The sequence below is a fragment of the Frieseomelitta varia genome, unplaced genomic scaffold (genome assembly GCF_011392965.1).
Source record: "Frieseomelitta varia isolate USP_RPSP 00005682 unplaced genomic scaffold, Fvar_1.2 scaffold_940, whole genome shotgun sequence".
In the NCBI taxonomy this organism is placed as follows: domain Eukaryota; kingdom Metazoa; phylum Arthropoda; class Insecta; order Hymenoptera; family Apidae; genus Frieseomelitta; species Frieseomelitta varia.
Window position 1 is genome coordinate 442,702 of NW_025110746.1, and position 19,041 is coordinate 461,742.

General features: G+C 45.2%; 1 protein-coding gene across 2 annotated transcripts in view; it reads right to left on the reverse strand.

Moving 5' to 3' along the window:
- LOC122537934 (discoidin domain-containing receptor 2-like) overlaps positions 1–19,041 on the reverse strand; it is a 63,445-nt gene that overhangs the window by 42,306 nt on the left and 2,098 nt on the right. The window contains exon 1 of one of the 2 annotated variants that reach the window (XM_043671601.1): positions 11,907–11,980. The exons of the other annotated variant lie outside the window; for it this stretch is intronic. The gene's annotated coding sequence lies outside the window, so the exon portion shown is untranslated. Of the gene's footprint in view, positions 1–11,906; positions 11,981–19,041 lie in introns of those variants that run through there. 2 annotated transcript variants of the gene reach the window in all.

Sequence of the window (19,041 nt, forward strand, 5' to 3'; positions counted from 1 at the left end):
CCGAAACTCTTCACGTTTCTAATATAAATCCATTCGATTATTTCTATAACTTGAAGTATAACATGCTGCGAATATCGATATCTAAATAAATTGTAAATCATAATAAGCAAATTTGCTGGAGTATCATTGATATTTTCCGATGACTACTATGAAAAACAAAACTTGCCAAAGTTAATCAAAAGGTGGTAAGATATTGAAATTTCAAGACTTTCAGGATTCAAGACCATGGAAAAGTTACAAACGGAACTCGGAGTGAGTCGAATTTATAGATTCGTCGTGTCTCAGGTTTTATCGCTATGTACGTTTCAGAAAATGAATGCAAAACCATTGGAAGAGAGAAGTTTGTAGTTGCAGTTGCTATGATTTGCGCTATTCCCAGGATTGACGTCGACGTAACGTCCCCCGCAAGTCTCAGAAAGACTTTTAAAACGAAGGAATCACGCGAATTTAGCGGCATGGTTTGTTACGCGCGCCATCATTCATCCGTTGAAGCAGCGCCCTCGCCCCTTTATCGCGATGTCGCCGCATAAAGTGCCCTTGTACTTCGCTCTGGACGCTCGATTTCCATGTTCTTCGTCTTTTCCTTCTCTTTAAATAGCCCATCGTTCATAAACCCGAACTCTTCCTTTCAACGCGTTCGACCGTTCGTCTGTCGGTCCGCCGTGCTGATTTATAGCACGACCGAGCACAGAAGCTTGCTTTTCCGTGGAAACTAAATTAAAACTATGGAATGCCCTCTGCGCCAAGCGAAGAAATATTCTGAGAAAAAAAAAAAAAAGAAAATACGCTTCGCGATCTTCGTTTCTTCGCAGCTCTCCGTTCGAAAATCTATCGTGCAATCGAAATGGAATGTCTTCGCGTTTCATCGTGAAGTCGTAGCAAGATCTCACGCAGACGGGCGTGTTCGCAAGTCTGGGCTCCACTAATTCGAGCGCAATTAAAACGGAGGCGAGACCGTTTGCACGCTCGTTTCGCTGAACGAGCCGCGATTTTCTTGAAAAGACGCGCTCCGGTAATGGAGGCCGGCGAAGGAACGCCGGGGGCCGTGGAAAAAAGTAGCTGGTCTCGGCGTACAGGCATATAAACGACCGTGCAAGTTGCCCGCGCTACCGACGTTTCTGGATCGTTAACCGGCGGCGCGCGGGCTCGTCGAGGGAACTCTCAAGCACCAGCGAAAAATTTGTAACCAAACTAGTTTCGCATCCACCCTCGGCCGAGTAGTTCCGCCCCCGGTGGAAAATATGACGCACTCGCTGCCGTCGATAAATCCTTAAGCGTCGGCCATCCTATTAGGAGTCGTAAGTTTTTTAATCATTTCGCCAACAGCGTGCGAATATTCTTCAACTTTCTTACTCCTGTTGCTCGAGCGAGAAAAAATCGTACAGATAAACGTGTATTTTCCGATTCGATAATTTCGATTTCGACGGAGCTTCCTGAGCACCTGAGGGATCGTACGGGGTGAAACTATCCTCGACAGTTGGCGGAAACTTTTTATTTTCCCTCGATGTGTCTCATTAACTGCGATAGATAGAGAATGAGTCTTGGAATTCGAGGAGGTAAATTCGAGCGGAGTGGGGTTGAAATATCGTTGCTGTGAACTTTGTTGGAAATTCTAGGGCGATCGATCGCTGAACTGCATGGTCAACTGACGTTTTAGATACTTTTAGTCATGGTTTATTATGAATACAACCGAACTAATTTGTTGGAAATTATCTTGTGTATACATGTATCGTGTGTTCCTTAATATCATGCAATTTTCGTTATCATACTTCCCAATATTCTGTCACCTGATATTGTCATATTAAATTATATTTTGCACATCCGCGATTCAACGATAATACTCGCGATACTGTATTTCTATTTTTCCTTTCAAATAAAGTAATTGTTACGATGATTGCAATGTGAATCGAAAGCCGTATGACAGAAGTGAATGTCTAAAATGAGAAGAGAATAACTCTTCAGAACATCGAATCGAACAGACTAAAATATTTATTTCCTTGTTACGTAACGATACTTTATGTTAAATATTACACACGTAACGCATTTAACACTACTTATTTCTTTCCAAAAAATGCGCGTGATAAAACATTTCCAATTCAGAACGTTTCAACGTCCACCAAGCGGGAAATTGAAATAATAAAATTCTAAAACACGTTCCATCGATAGAACTTCATGAACAACGATTCTCTAAACAGATCGTGAAACAGATCAGAGCGAACAAACGCGACGTTATCCGTCTTCGAGGAAGCACGCTAGAATTAGCGTATTATTCCAGCGGCGGGTTCTCGCGCGACTAATGGTTGCTGGATCGTTAAGTGCCGGCCGGGGCGAAAACGAGATCCTCGAGTCCGCTCGAGAAAACTCACGTCAGCGGCGGGAAAACGCGCGCGCTTTCCACCCCGAAAGGGATTTACGATGGGCGCGCGCGGAAGGAAGTGGTCGCGCGTGCCGTTCAAAGGAGCAGCCGTTTCCATCTCGCGCGTAAATTTGCGCGCGAATTCGCGGAAAGCCAAGGTTCGCGCGTCTGCGCATTTCGCCGGTTGAGAGCTGAAGGAGGAGGAGGAGGAGGAGGAGGAGGAGAAAAGGGTTGGAGCGAGTGGCCAGGCAAATTAAAAGTCAACGAAGTCGTCCTCGCGTAATTGCCGGGGCGCGACGCGACTTATTTTCGTAGACCCTCTCTCGTGGCGACGTCGACGAGAGCAGGAGAGTGAGACAGAGGGAGAGAAATCGCGACGCGGGTGGGTTCGCGCGCCGCCGCTTTAATAGTAGAACGCCGCGGAAGGTGGAAACACGTGTGCATGCGGATTTCCTTTTTTCTTCGTGCACTCCCGGCGACTAATTCGAAGCTTCCCGATGCCTCCTAGCGTAGAACGTAGAGCAGAGTAGCTTAGCCAGTGTGTTGTTTAAATGTTAAAGGAAAAGTTTTACGAAATTTGTGCGAAAGTTGTTGCAAGTCTTACAGTTTCAAATTTATTTATTTACGTAGGTGCCTGTTGAATGATTATATCGTATAAAGTTCAAGTGAAATTAACGTGTATATGCATGGACAAAAATTTTTGTAGATAGAAGAGAATTTGTCAAGTTCCTTGTGTTTTTAATTATTTCTTTTGACAAGTTTGTATTTATTGGACTAAAAATTATTGGAGAAAAAATTCAATGTTGAAGAGATTTATATTAGAAATACTAAAACGTTGTTAATTGCTACGAATAATCGGAATATTCCCGTGATTTTCTTTCCCCGAAATTTACATTTGGAATTCATTTATGCATCAATTAATTGAAATAGACTATCGTTCTATTAATACGTACCTCTTATAAATTTGCCGTTGAAAGTACATTGAATCAACTGAAAAGTTATTTGATAAACATTTTGCATGTACATTTAATAATTGAACTTCGCTGATATTTAACTTGTACACATATATAGTATAATTATCCAGAAATTACAGATATAAATGGGTTTGGGATGGTACGAGATAGAAAGACTGTGAAAAAAGAAAGTACAAAAATTTCGGTCCCCCGATTAAATAAAAAACTGAAGGCGCCGCGAATAAATGAAAATGTAACTTATTCCCATATAGAAATGAAACGAAGCAGCATCCGAAATGTGAATTAGTTAACTCATCTTCCCGGGTCGAGAAATGAAAAAAAAGATCTTGCAGACGTGTATCCCGAGTCAGTATTCCTGCACGTACCAACGCTTAAAATCAACAACACGCCCCTCGAGTATTCCAATTCATTTGCACACGTCGGGCTGAGAATTCAATCTGTTAATTTCATTCGTGCAGTTCCGTACGGCTTCAAATATATACTGCTCTTAAGAGAAGGGCCACTTTGACGACCTCGTCAAGATTCAAATTGAAGCGAGGGGGAGAAAGATAGAAGACACGGACGTGGAGCGGAATGGACGGTCGCCGGGCTGGATTTCCCTAGGACGCAAATAGCATTTCCACGGAGCACCGGCGGCGGTCAACCGAGTCACTTACGCTTTACAGTATCTTGCCGGAAATGCAACGTGCACTCCTCCCCGATGTACGTACACCGATGTACGTCGGTGGATGTCGCCTCGGAGAAACGTACAAACAGGTTTTCTGCGCCGGCCTTTCTGCGAAATCCGAAGCAGCATCGTGCCCCGTCCGCTTCGAGGATCTATAAAATTTAGGCAAGCCCCCAATATGCCACGATGTTTCCTTTTCGAGATAACGGCTGATTTATCAGAGGCATCATGGTCATCCTCAGTGCCTCCGATCCTTCGTAAAAATGAAATCGGAAGATCGAAGGCTTTGGTAAAACAATGACTCGTGCGGAAGTAAAGTGACGTGAGAATAACTTACACGCTCTGGTTAACAATTTAGAGTGTATTAGAATTTCGAAAGTTGATGGAGAGAATAAACTGTGAGTATCGACTTTATATCTGTGGACGTATGATATGTACATATGTGTGTCGTGTCTGGTGTGTTGTCTTTTGTTTTAAGAGTATGGCCGGAGGAGTGAGTCATAGAGAAGAAACCGCAGTGTGATTACAAACTAACAAATATATATTTTATTATTATTTCGTCCTACGATCCAACCACATAAAGAGTATAATTATACTCAAAGCTATTTGTTCGAGGATATCGAAATTGAAAAGTGTCCAGCCGTAGTATATTTCGATTACACGGAATCAACCTGTCAATCAAAATTCATTCGGCAATTCCAGCGATCAATTCCGCAGCGAGTGAAACAATACAGTACAGTGTGGAATCTGAATCGATGCCGTTCATAATAACCCTCTTGTGCCTGCCTCCTGGTAAAAATCTTCATCGACGGAAATTCAAAGAAGCAATTCACCCGAGGGTGAGCGGTTCGGTCATCCATCACGGAGAGACTTCTTCCGCGAGCAGGCGGCGGCGCGACGCTTTGATCGATTGCCGGACAGTTCGTAAATGGCCGCGATCGGGCATTCTCGTGCGCGCGAAAAAGGGAGAGCCGCTCGGAGCATGGCTAATTACGAGCAGTTCCGTTCGACTACCGTGTGGCGTTCGCGCGGCGAACGCTGCTGCTCCCGGCGTCGATGTTTATCTTCGAAGGCGAGCGATGGCAGCCCAAGATGGCAGTGCATCTGCCATTTATTCAACACGAGAAACCGGTACCGCTCCTGCCCGGTTGGGACGGGAGGTAAACGGCTGCGAGAACCCTCCGGGATTATCTTGCGTCTTCTTCCACTTCGTCTTCGTCTCGGGCCTCGCGCGTCTCCCCGCCCCGCGATACGCTTTCCAGCCGGTTTCGTATTAATTTCGAACGGTGTCGTAGCTCCGGGTGAACACTTTGTCTTCTATCGGAGCGCACACACATGAGAGGCTGCAACGACTCGCACCCTAAGCGCGACGTAGCCACGGGCGTCGACGAGCCCAGAACGCGCGGTGAATTTAACTTAACGACGTTCCACTCCCGGTATCTAAATCAAATTCAAGGTGGTCACCGTTGTCTCTTCTTCCTGCTCACGTTCTTTCCTTTTTTTTCCTTTTGTAGCAGTTTGTAGATATATTGCCAGCGTAGGCGCTAGAGTAAGAACATTATTATATTAATCGTGGAAGTGGTTCAGAAGAAAACGAGTTGATGATATCTTAAAATAACGTGACAATTAGAGGGAGGGAGCACTATCGAGAGAACGCTCTAACAACGTAGATTATAAAAAAAATCGACGAGATTCTCTAATTGTTTCGAGCGATCTACACGTACAGAATCGCTCGTACGTGTTTCAATAATGTTCGGTGATACGTCTTCCCCCGGAGGAACTTCAAAAAAACATGTACATCTCGCCGAACGTAAATCAGCGTGTTCGAGCCGATCTCGCTCGCAGAGTCGGCTCGTCTCCTCTAAACATTCACCCCGCAGCCAGACCAGTGGGACAGCCTGAGATACAGTCCGGGGGAGCACAATGCCGAATAAAAAGTGACACGATCGCGTTACAATGGCTCGCGTAGACGCGCTCGTGCGGAGACGTTCGCTCCGCGGCTGTTGGACTCGTAAAAATCCATTACCCCGGCGTTCGAATCTTGTTCGCTGTCAGGGAAGGTATTCAAGGGGAGGGATCGAGAGCGGCCGAAGCGCCCGTGGCGTTCCTCTCGTTAGGTCGCCGCTACCTCGACGGGGGGTGCCGTTCATAACTCAGCCGAAATATTCGCCTACATTCTGCGCGGGCTCGGCGCGACGCTTACGATGCACGTAGAAACGCTTTCGGCCAACTTTATCCGGGCATACCGTGGTGCTCTTTCCTTCTCTCTCTCTCTCTCTCTCTCTCTCTCTCTCTCTCTCTCTGTCTTGCTCTCCTTCCTTGACTCTGTCACTTTCGTCCAAGCGACGCGTGCACAGTGTGAACGTAGAATAACGCCGGCCGGCCAAAGTTGACCCTGGAAAGACCAGGTGGAAGAGCGCAGGAGAGCGCGGAGAGAGGAAGGCGAGCAGGTAGTGGTGCCTAGAAGGAGAAGGGTTGACTGGCGTCGACCCTCTGGAAGAGGGTCCATTGGGGAGGCTGTTGGTGTAGCAGGGCCATGAATTATGCAATTCGCCGGAGGCTAGGGCCTCGCGCGATAGAAGAGGAGAATACCACCGAAGGGAGACCGATGGAACGTTCGCGTTATTCGAGGTGGTAACGAGCGTGAGAAAGAGAGAAATACCAAGGGCGAGAGAGAAAGAGAGAGAGAGAAAGGTAGGCGCGTACCTATACGCAGTACACAGCCACTTTACCCTCTTCCCTGCCACCCTCTCGATCTTCCACCTGAATTTCTACGTCACCAACCTTTCTCGTGCAGCTTCGGCGACGTCGGCCCCCTCCGCAACAGTCGCTACGCCGACACTTTAGCAGAGCCGATTGAAATTTTCATACCGACACGTCTGCCGTTCTAGTTTATGTTCGGAACAAGCGAAACGTCGCCCGCCATTCACGTCTCTCGCGTTTTCCCTGTTTCTCTTGCTTTTCGTCCTCGGGAAGGCTTTCCTCGCCTCCTCAGCTGCGCTTTAGTGGCTCCTCTGTAGTTCCATCTCGTCGATAGTTCCATCAGCTTTCTTTTGTCAATCCCGTGTCTCCGTTATCATCTGCGGATCCCGGCGCGTTTCTGTTTCCTCGCGCGCGCGTTCGACGCGTGTCGATATTTCTCGAGTGCACTTGGCGCGGATTGCCCGTGCGTTCCTCGAACTCGGCACGCTGAATCAGCCCGAGTCACTTGTTGTCGAGGATTGCGCGCCTCGCCGGAAATTCCAAGCACCGAGACTCGCCCTCTCCTCCTCGCTGATGACGCATCCATTGCTTTGTAAGTCGCGGCGACGCTTCTTTACTTCCACGAGGCGAAAAAATCGCGTCACGAGTCGAACATCGATGCTCTCGGTCACCGATGGACAAGAGGAAATTTGAACCGCCTGATCAATTTGAGAAACTCACGCTCGATGCTTGAATCGCTCATCTCCGATCGCCAATCTCCACCGGGTCTTTTTAATTACTCGCCGCGCATAAAATATGAGCCCGGAGAAACGGGGCCCTGCCTTTTACCACCTTTTCCACTCGGTTTTCACCGACCAGTCGGCATCGAGGCATTAATCGAGAATCCGATTGGCCGAGAAATCTGCGGCTGAGCAGCCGAGCGGTCCAGATTCGAACGGGGATCCTCGGCAATTGGATGGAGCTCGACGCTCCATTGGGAATGGATATCGGGAACAACGCGTATTGCTGACACGGCGACGTCCAAGTGACGTTCCAGCCCCGGTTGAAACTCCCGTTTTATTTCGCCGCTCGTCTCTCCGGAGAATAGGAACAGCGCGGGCCATCAGCTTTTGACGCAAATTAATTATCGATTAACAGGCTGCTCCTCGGTCAGCTAATCAACGACTCGAGACAAAAAAAAGAAAGAGGAACGAGATTGCTCTTTTTTTTTTACAGGGTAATTAAATATGCCGAGCAATTAACACGTTGAATGCCACGCTGATTTTACATGACTTGCCCAAGACGCCAATATGAATCTGTTATAATTATACTGTTACAAGTCGAAGTATATAACCATGTTGCGACTTTTGAGTATTTATCAAATGCAATTGTCAATCTGTATAATGAAAATATAGTAGTTTAGTCTACATCAGATTTCGCCCGTAATCCACGAGCATCAATCAAAATTCATATCACGATTCTCGATGTTACAAGACCAAGGGAATTCAGCAGTTTGCTGGCTGAAAAGGCTCGTAAAAAAATAGTCTCGCGACGAAAATCACTGGCACGATGGTGTTCGTTTTTAACGACTCGGCATTGCTTAGCACTGCGAAAGGAACGCGCTCCGCGTGAACGCCACTTGTGGGTGAACTCAGAATAGTCGCAGAAATACGCAGCTGACGGTCGCAAATTAACTCGCGGCGAACCCGCGTGGCAAAGCGAACTTTCCGTGCTCGTGAAACGATGCCACGGAAGCCGATCCTGCGCCAGATAGAGACGTCGCGAGGACGAATTATTCGCTCGTTATCTGTTTTCTCATCGATAATGCATCCCCGTGGTAATCTCTGTTCGAAAACTCGCGAGACGCAACGAACGCTCTGCTCGAGCGTGTCTGTCTCTCGACGGGATGGAACGACATCGGAGAATTATCCTCGGGAACTTCCGCGCAACTCCTTGATGTTTCTTAGCCCGATGTGACTAAAGAAACGACGTATAACGAGACGTAACTGAAAAGTTTGGTATTTTAATAATGGCATTACTCTGCCCGATACGTTTCAGTTTCTTTAGACGAAATTCTTTAAACTTTTGGTGAATAAAATCATTTGTATGAATGAAGTGTAATAACAACTGGCTTGTGACAATTTAATTATTTTATGTGAAACAATTTGTATGAATGAGATACAGTAATAACTCTTGATAAATTGTGGATGAATGTTTCGTAATTTCTGAGGAATTAATCATACGCCGAAGCACCGTATGAACAGTTCATATAATATAATAAATAATATAAATTTGTATCTTTACAGAGAGTGACAGAAAAGTTTGATTAAAGTTTAATTAAAGCCAGTTACATGTTTGTAACCCGCTCTGTATATTTTTGTTACTTGTCACTAATGACGTGAGTGCATAAACACCCAATATTGAGTGAGTGCTAAACAAACACTTCCAATTCCTGCTTTTCCATTCGAAGCTGTTTGTACGTTCTCATTAACTAATGAAGCTTCAAGATTAGTATAGATTATTCAATCTAGAAGAAAAGACCGATAAACGATGTTAGATCTTCTAACACCGTTCTTTTTCAACTGATTACAATTTAATTTCCGTCTCGAATTGAACCAAGTTCCTAATTCTTACGTAGCTTTTCTCAAAATTCTTAATAATAAATTTTTCTTAGCAATCAACGTACAAAAGCAGCATAGATACAACAATTAATCCAGCGATAATTCATCTCAACTGAAAAAGAAAAAGCCGAACAAGTAGAACGAGTAGAAAAATTTAATTCGCTGCTTGCTGCTCCGTATCGCGAGAAACGTATCGATAATCGACGAGCGATCCGTCGATTGTTCAGGAATTATTACCGGCCGCGATGACAAAGAAGATAGGCTGGAACTGGTTCGTACGCGTGTTCCACGGCGGCGATTAATTATCGGTGGAACAACGCGAGGTTGGATCGCGATCGCGTGCATGGTACACACGAAAGATCGAAAAAAGGTCGACGCCTATTGCCGTCGACCTGCTTTTATTCGGATACCATCCTTCGTCGAGTGCAGCCTCTCCTCCCCCGCCCTGCAGCCATCTCGCCCTCATAAATCGTTTATTCATGTTTAATGCAACCCGGTATCCCGACCGCCGCCGAAAGTTTTCGAAGCTCTCAGACGGAAATCGCGGATCCGACGTTGGGGAAAACGGGTGGATGGAGGCGCGGGAACTTCGAACAAGGGAATGCTTTTGCATCGACGCGAGCCTTGTAACCGCCTGAGAAAAAAATAAAAAAAAGAAGAAGTCGCCAGAAACGAAGGAGTCGGGTCCTGGTATCGGGCTCCGTCTAACTATTCGACGATCTTTCGCTTTCCTTTCGTGCGAGCCAGCCGAGTTTTAACAACCCTCGGACGACGCGGCGCGACAGATTTCAGAGTTTATCTCTGCCTAGATTATATTTATGTCTTGTTAGTACTTTAGACTGTATTTTGTTACCTAAGATTTCAGTTCTTTTTCGTCGATTGTGTTGAACCTTCCACTTTCCCTCCATTATTATTTTACTATATAAATCTCTGACTTCCTCTGAATTACGTTCTTCCACTTTTTCTAGATTACACTCGTACTTATTTTTCTGTACTCTGGATTATATTTTATTTAATTTGTCATGTTTCATATTCTATTAAATCCTCTAAAATAGAAAGTCTCAAAATGAGTATATACTACTGTTTTTCCTTTTCTTTTTCAAAACTGTAAAGTACAAATATATGGAATTAAAAAATCGTATCGTATGTACGACAGGTACTGAATATTAAAAATAAAAAATGTTTCAAGACTTTTGAGCGTACGTCCATATTTTTATAAAGATAAAAATTCTTCTCGTCGTTGCGAAAAGGAACGCTCGTGACAGCGATAACCTACTCCTTGCAACGAGCGAGGAACAAGAGTTAAAGATGAAAGATACGAGGAAAATTTTCTCTCATAAAATCGCATGACCCAGTTCCACTCAGATTTTTCATGTCAGATCGGGAACCGTATTTCAAGGAATTCTTCCACGAAACGCGATGGCCACGAGTTTCAGCCAGCTCGAGAATAAGAGAAACTGATAATTAGAACGTAATCACACACTGCAACAACAGAGAAACGACACACGGAATTTACGTTCGTGATTGAGGCTAAGTCGGTACGTCGCGACGTAATAAGTAGTTCGACCTCGAGGGAAATAGGGTTGAAACACGATTTGGGTTCCGCGAACGAGGACAAGGACTCGGTAATTCGGTGCTACGTCGCTTAGCGAGGAAACTGTCGTCGTTCCTCGTAATTGCCGACGCTCGAAAGCGCCGTTTCATTTTTCGTTCCATCGTTCGGTACACGGAGGGAGAAATGTCCAATTCTCACGGACTATTTGTCGCGTTCGATCGTTTCTCTCGTGGTTAGAACCCGAGAAAGTCGGGTACGTGGCCCGTCGCCCGATTCAAAGGCCGATCTTTCTCCCTTAGTGCAAATACGCGGCGCACGTGAGCCAGAGAAGCGGAAATTCGAGGAAAAAAAGGAGAGACAGGCGAGGGGAGGTAGAATGATCCATCCATCCATCCATCCGTCCGTCCGAGGAAAGGAGCAGTGTGCACGAGGAAGAGAAAGAGTGGAGGATGCGCACGAGTGGCTCTAATCCGTCCTTCAGCGAGCTTAAGCCCATCTTCGTGTACCGTGCCCGTGGAATACCGTTTAAGTGTCGTCCGTCTGGGGGTCCTTCGCCCGAGTAAATATTTAGGAATTTTTGAAGAGCTCCGAGTGCCTAAGAAAACAGTTTACTTCGTAGGAAAAGGGAGATCCATCCCGGGAGAGAGATGGAACGCGCCGAGACTGGAGCAGTTTCCTACTAGAATTCTCTTTTCTCTCTCTCTCTCTCTCTCTCTCTCTCTCTCTCTCTCTCTCTCTCTCTTTCTCGCTGCTTTGCGATCAAACGTGACGCAATCGTATACGTCGAGTGTGGAGAGATGTAAAAAAAAAGAAGAGAGAAAAAAAAGTAGAGGAAACACGAGAGCGAGCTTCATTTCGGAATTACTGCGATCCTTTGTCTCTCGGCTAAATGCGTTAAGCGCCATTTTATTTGATCCCGGTCTGCGTGCCCTCTCTCGCTGTCGCGGTCCTCCGTCGAGTTTCCCGCATTATTTTGCAAAATACTTGTTGGAAAGCGGCCGGGATGAATGGGCACCGATGCTAACAGGATTTAATAAGCGCGGGCACTCACCGTTTTCGGCGATCGCGTTAACGTCTCGCTCTCTGTAGGATTAAATTGATAGCCGAAATTGATGCGCTCACCTGTAACAGAAGAGGGAAAATCCCCGCATTAGCGCTTCATTAACACGTACGGAGGAAATAATTTAATTTTCGCCAATATTGGGAAATCTACCGAAAGACTTTCGAATTAAACCTTTCAGAAGCCGGAACTAATTAGTTCCATCTAGATTAATTGTTTGGTTTCTGAAAAATTAAATTAATTATATCTTTTGAAAAACCTAAATCACATCAGTTGGAGACTTTTAGAAAACTGAGTTAATTAAAATTTCCACTGTAATGATAACTGAATAAATATGACAAGGGCAATCTGAAATCGATGGAAATAATTTAATTATCAACCCTGAAGTAGTATACGTAATTATAGTAATTCGTGGTTCAATGGCTCGCATTGAAAAAATTTAGAATATTCGCTCTCCTTGACAGAGATTAGTAAATTAATTTAAAATCCTAAATTGTCACGGTCTCCAATGTCCAATGACACGAAGACCAAGAGCTAAAATTGAAATTCCCGAGTTCAAATCGTGCTCTTTCACAGCAAACGTGCCAAAGAACGTTTCCTCTAATATCAAACGCAGCGACTGCATCCTCGTTAATCAATTTTACTCAATCCCAGCGAAATTTCCGTCGGAAACGTTTCTCCATTTTCGACGTTGATCGACGTCGCGCAGTGAACGAGATTTACTAATAGAACGTCGCTATTATCCGATGGCTGTCTCGCTTCGTCAGAGTCGCGACAACGGGCGTTCCGCCCTACGATAATCACAATAATACGACACACAATAAGACGTTCTCTGGCGTTTTAATGAGAAAACGAGCACGGAGGGCTCCATACACTCACTGTATGCCACCCCCGTAAGAAACGGTCACGGGGTGGTGAAGAATGACGAGACGCGTACGACCGTTTCGCCCGGCTCGATCGTTAAGCCTACAAAATGGCCGGCAAATTCGTGCGTGACTTTATTTCGGCGACGTTGCTGCGTTTCGCGTTGACGTGCACGAGACTCGAGGCTGGCTTCAAACGTCCCACGGATGCCTAATGACGGAAATAAAAGAATTCCTGCGACATCCTGTCGTTAACATCCTTACGTGCTCGAGAGTTTATATCGAGACATATATTTGGGTAAATATACATTATTACGGTACGTGGCTGGCAATTTTTTTTCTTTCTTTCTTTCTACGCATGCGAAAGCAAAGTTTTGTCAGATTTTTCGTTCAGCTAGAATATTCTAGCTTTCCAAGTTGCAGTGATATGATTCTAGTTTTCTATGTTGCAGTACGATTTGATGTCTAATCTAAGATAAAATATGTTAATGAACTTGTCCTGGTTTATAATATTAAAAACAGACTGCGGATTTTTATGTAAATTTGTGTCCTTTAGAATAGAGGCTAAATAAAAATTATATTCAGTCGAATTTCATACTTTAAACTACTCGCAACAATATTTATTTTATAATTGGACAATCATTCTCCTTCTTTTTAAATAACTTTGTTGTCGTCATCGTTGTCCAAGAGTTAAGTTGCAGTTAATTACGTGACGATGTTATAATTGGGACTAATTTTGTTTCAGTGACACAAACGAACCAAGCCTTTCTCTATCTATAAACGGGCTCGATAAACAACAACAACAACAACAACAACAACAACAACAAAGACAAAAAAAGAAAAAAAAGAAATCAAAGGGATGGACAGTGAAACGTTCACCGCTCGAATTGGCTAATGAACGTTTAGATTGGATCGCGGGACGTATCGCGGCGCCAAGAATAATTAAAATAGCGATAGCCTGCGCCTCGAAATAACGTTGACAATTAGTCTGGCTTTAATTTGGTAAAATTGCGATTCAAACTTTCATTAGGGGGTCCCGTAGCGACGGCGGTGTGATGAAGAGAGGGAGTGGGTGGTTTCAGGGTGGAGGAGGTCGAGCGCATCAGCGAGCCGGAATCATTGGACGACCGGCGCGAGGAGCAACAGCAATAAACGCTTAATTACATGCGATAAGTAATTAAAGTGATTAAAGTTTATAATGTGATACGTGCAATTAGTGACGCCGCTGGCGTACTACTAATCGGGACTCAACGTCGACCAGTGGATATCGCGAGATATATACCAGGCCGCGGACACCGCGTCTATGAAATTTATAATAACGCCGATGACGTTTAACGAGCTTTGAACATCGTGAATCCGCGACCAGAAGGCACAAATTTAATTTGCACCCGCTGGTCAGGGGAGAGTCAATTGAAAGACAGACAGAGAGAGAGAGAGAGAGAGAGAGAGAGAGCGAAGAGCGGTTGATAAAGTTCGAACATGAAAAGCTCACTGTTCAGAACTTCATGGAAGCATAAACGTAGTATATTCGCCCGTATATATAAGTAAATTAAATACTCATTTGAGTTGTCGCGACCGAGGATAAAATACGCTTGTAATTTCCTTTCAGCTTGTACACGATTCATATTCTTTTGAATGATTCGATATTTGGATGAAGTATAGATATAGAAGTGACGCGTGAAATATGATATAAAAGTCGTTTTGTTAACCACGGGTCATCGATTGGCATTACCCGCTGCGCAAAAGCGGACAAAAAAGCAACGTCGCGTCTAATACGCATTTATGGAGCGACAGTGGTCAGAGTCGGCGAGCTCCTCGCATTAAAACGAAACCAATTCACGTCGGATCGACCGATCTTCCATGTCTCAGATACTGGTAGAATGATAAAAAAAAGAAAAAAAAAGAAAATGGCAACGTCGGTCTGAAAGAAACTGGAAAAGGGTAAAAAGGGCGACGGAAGAAAGAAAAGACTTGAGCGAGAGGCTCATTGCGATGCAGATATTCGAGCCGTTTCGAGGGAGAGTCGAAGCCCAGAGGCTGTGCGTAGAACCGGCTGCACAAGGCGAGATGTTTTTATCGCGGATTTCGAGCGACTACGGGCACGGACGACGTCGTTTTCTGCCGCTCGTCGTCTTCGTCGTCGTCCTCGTTGTCGTCGTCGCAGGTAGCCGGTACGTGCGTGCATCCTCAATGAGAGACGTGCGCCAGTTGAATAATGCCGAGAATTCGGCGAAGAAGAAAATAAAGGTTAGACGATGGGTGAACGGGTGAACGCGACGAGGCGAGCAAGAGAAGAGGCGAATAATAAAACGAAAAGGGAGCGAATGAACGCGACACCGCAAGGCTCCAGCTTCTGGAAGGAGAATAAGTCACATGGTTACCAAACCAGCCGACGCGGTGTCTCAATGAACCCCCTCGAGCAACTTCGTTAAAGGGAATCCTGTGACACACAGCGGCGATGCTTAAACCACTCTGTGTTGTCTTCGTCGTCCTTGCTGTTCGTTGTTGCCACTGTCGTTGTGGTTGTCGCAGTAGTCGTCGTCGTTGCAGTAGCGTAACCGCGAGTACGGGTTAGGGCGGGTGTCCTGTGACGGAAAGTTCGTTGTCTGACGAACGAGTGGCTCGTTGCACCGCGACGACGCGGTTTCGCGATTCGGAAACGATTCGATTTCTTCTTTTCGTTTGCAGTCTGTAAGACGCTTGTTTAACAGCTTGCGCTGGCAACTGATTGCGGACCATAACGAGTGACCAAACCAATATTGTATATATACAATAATTCGTTGCTTTCTTTTTCTTTTGAACTCGTCGGTATATCACTGGATAAATATTATTGAGAAGTAATAAATTTCGCATGAGTTATAATATTAAATATACTTAAAACTGAGAAAATATTGCAATTTTGGTACAAAAAGTTCTCGACATGCGTGGCACGTCATTCCAAGACGCAAGAGGTTAAACTGGCAGCTTTCGGCAATCTGAATATATATATATATAAACCCAGATCGAGTTTACTGTAGCAAAGTTTCAAATTTACGGAAGTTTCACGTCGCGTCTTTGTTGGATAGAAATACCAGGTGGCAGAACAGCACGCGAAAAATATAACAAACGGCATAAAAAGCGTAACCAACGGGAAACACCGGTCCACGATTCAGCTGGAGGAATTTCGCCGGCGGAACAGTCCCACCCCCGGAAGAAACAGCGGCGCCTAAGGTATCGAAAGTTACCGAATATAGAAAGTTCGATAATCCGGAACAGGGAACGTAGTCCCGGAGACATCTGAAATTTCCTTGGAACGGAGGCTGTAACGCTGTTGGACCAACAATCTTAGGACGAACGGCCGGTTTATAACCAATGCCACGGCGCGGTCGTAAAAACAGAAAACCGCTCAGACTTTCCGCAAAATCGTGCCGTCAGTCTCGAGTGCCGTGATTTGTTCCTTTCTTCCTCTGGAATTCTCTTCTTCCTGAAACCTCCCCCAATATTTGCCGCGATAACAAATTTCGAGCGAAGAATCGAGGTGGTATCCATCACTCGCGAATAGCGTTGCTCGTTCAACGAGATCCGGTAAACAAGTTGAACCAGATTAAGAGCGAGTGCAACGAGCAAACCAGCAGAGTTTTTTCTCGTAGCACGCACATCGATCTCTCCTTTCTCGCGCGTACTTGCGCTTCCGCGTGCGCGTCGTCGAAGGACAAGACGAGAAGGGGTTGCTAAACGCGGGCAGAGAAGGACGAGGCGCTTCATCTTCTCGAGTGTCGTTCTCCGTTTCTTTTCTCTTCCTTGAATCTCCACCGGATTTGGACTTTCTTGTAAACAAGCTCGCGGGAAGAATGCGTTATCTCCGGGAATGGACGACGCTGTCGCGACTGCTGATCCTTCGCCGCCGACTTTTTCTTCGTAATTTTCGTTCGTAATTTTTATTAACGAACCAAGCCGAATTCGACTGGTTATATTCGGTTTTCAAAAGAGTTGACGATATGGATGTTTAAAGGGGATTGTTTCTGTCCAAGTAGAAGGGCTCGTGATTTTCATGTGCGAGAAAGGACAAGCGAAAGAAACAGAGAATTCAATCGAATCCTCCTTGCCCTTAGAAAAACTTCAAAGGGGTTGTTTCAACGAGACGTTGTTTTAGTCTCAACTGGTGACTTTTCGCTACAAACTTTTTCTTTTCTCTCTCTCTGGTAAGAGAAATAAAAAAATAGAAAAAGAGAAGAACCACAGAGTTCGATTCGAATTCGATTGAATTCCGCGCGTGTTTAGAAAGAGAACTGACGAGGTAGAAGAGTTTTCACCGACCTTTTCCTGGAAAGAAACAGAAAAGAGAGAAAATACAAAATTCAACTTCGAACTCTAGTCATTTCCTTATTGTTGTAAGACGTCAGATACAACTTTGCTTTTCTTTTCATACAAAGGGAAGAAATACACAGTTCAATTTGAATTGAATGAAATTGTGTTCATTTTTGGGAAGAGTTAATATCGCGAATGTTACATCTTGGAACATTCCCGAGTTCCTTTATCTCAGAAATATCGAAAATATAGAGAGTTCGATTCGAATCCTGCTTCGCATTCCCTGAGGAATCGACCACGTGGACGTCGAGGGGTGGCTGTTTCATCGGCGCAGAAGGGTTTAGAAGTGAACTTTCATCGCGATGATACGCGAACGATTTGGTAAATAACGTTTCCAGGTAATCGGGCGAATAAAACGCGCGTTGCGATTAGGAAGACAATTTGCAGGGGGCCGGTCTAAAATTGGAAGATACCGGCGGGAACGCTCATTGCCATAACAATGAGCCAACGGCACGCAACGATTCCCGTCACGGGGGATCAGCACGAGGAATCGTCGCGTCGGCGCGTTTCCACGTAGACCGAACGATCCTCGTCCATGCCGTCTAACGACCGTACAAATTGAACGGACGTTGCCGCGTACACGGGGCCCGGCTTAGCCAACTTCCTGAGTGCGCAGAAAACGGCCGACTGCGAAATGAATCGATTTCTCTGCCCGCTCTCGCAACACCTCCTGCTTTATCGTGCATCCTATTCTCATATACTTCTTCACATTATGCGAGATACTTATTTTTGGGTAAAAAGAGAAACAAAGCGAGTGTATTCTTCTGATCGTCCAATTTAAGAGAGGAATTGGGTTACTCGCGATGAAATTCATCGTCTGTCATTATTTGTTTCAATTAATTCATCGAGGAATATCAAAGATGTTTCGATTCAACGAGCGTTGAAAAACAACGTACGTCGACAAGTGTTGCAAATGAAATGTTCATCAACCGAGTCGACGAAGGAAATTATCAGAATTCTCTGTAAAAATTGTAAAGAAATACGCTGGAAAAGTAGACGAGCCAATTACTTTGACCCCATGAAACAAATTCAATTTAGAAATGAGACAAAACATTCGCTACGTCCGCAATGGAATTTCGCCATCGTGATTTCAATTAATACCAACTTCCATTTGACACGATCCAATCTCTTTCTCTCCTTTCTGGATCGAGACCAATTCTCCAAGCGAGGCCTACTCCGTACTCGCAAAATTATCAATCCTGATCAATTTAATTAACCTACATACACGTCGAAGGGAACACAAACGTCGCTGTGTGATCCAGTGACTGAAATTTTGCCACCGTTCCGGTTCGCAAAAAAAGAAAAGAAAAAAGAAAAAAAAAAGAAGAGAGAATAGAAAAGAAAAAACTGCGCCGACTGCAAACGAACTTGGTCACATTTTCGTATCCGCAATATCAAAAGCGATACGCGTTTCGGTCGATGACTATGTACCCATCGTATACCAGCTACCCGGTACGTAACATCAAGGTACACGTACGGGCGTATGTGCGCGCATACTGAATGCACACATATCTGTGCGAACAATGGCCCGATCCAGGAGCATATAACGGCCGCCGGTGCCTTACAGCGCGCTATATGCGCCGGTGAATGACGAGCATTCGAGCGAATGGGACCAATCAGGCTGATTGGCCGACCGGTATTTACATTTCTGCGGGCAAGTCTGCCTCTCTCTCTCTCTCTCTCTCTCTCTCTCTCTCTCTCTCTCTCTCTCTCTCTCTCTCTCTCTCTCTCGATATAGCCTGCTTCGAGCATCGCCAGGAGATTCGAGTAACGAGAGAATACCGAGGGGCTGCTGTTGCTGGCTTTCGCGAACCGTTGCACAACCGGAGCCGAAAAGTCGTCTTCGTCGTCGTCGTCGTTGTCAGTCTCTTCCCGTACCATTATCCTCGAAAGCACAAACGCTTTGACGCGACGCG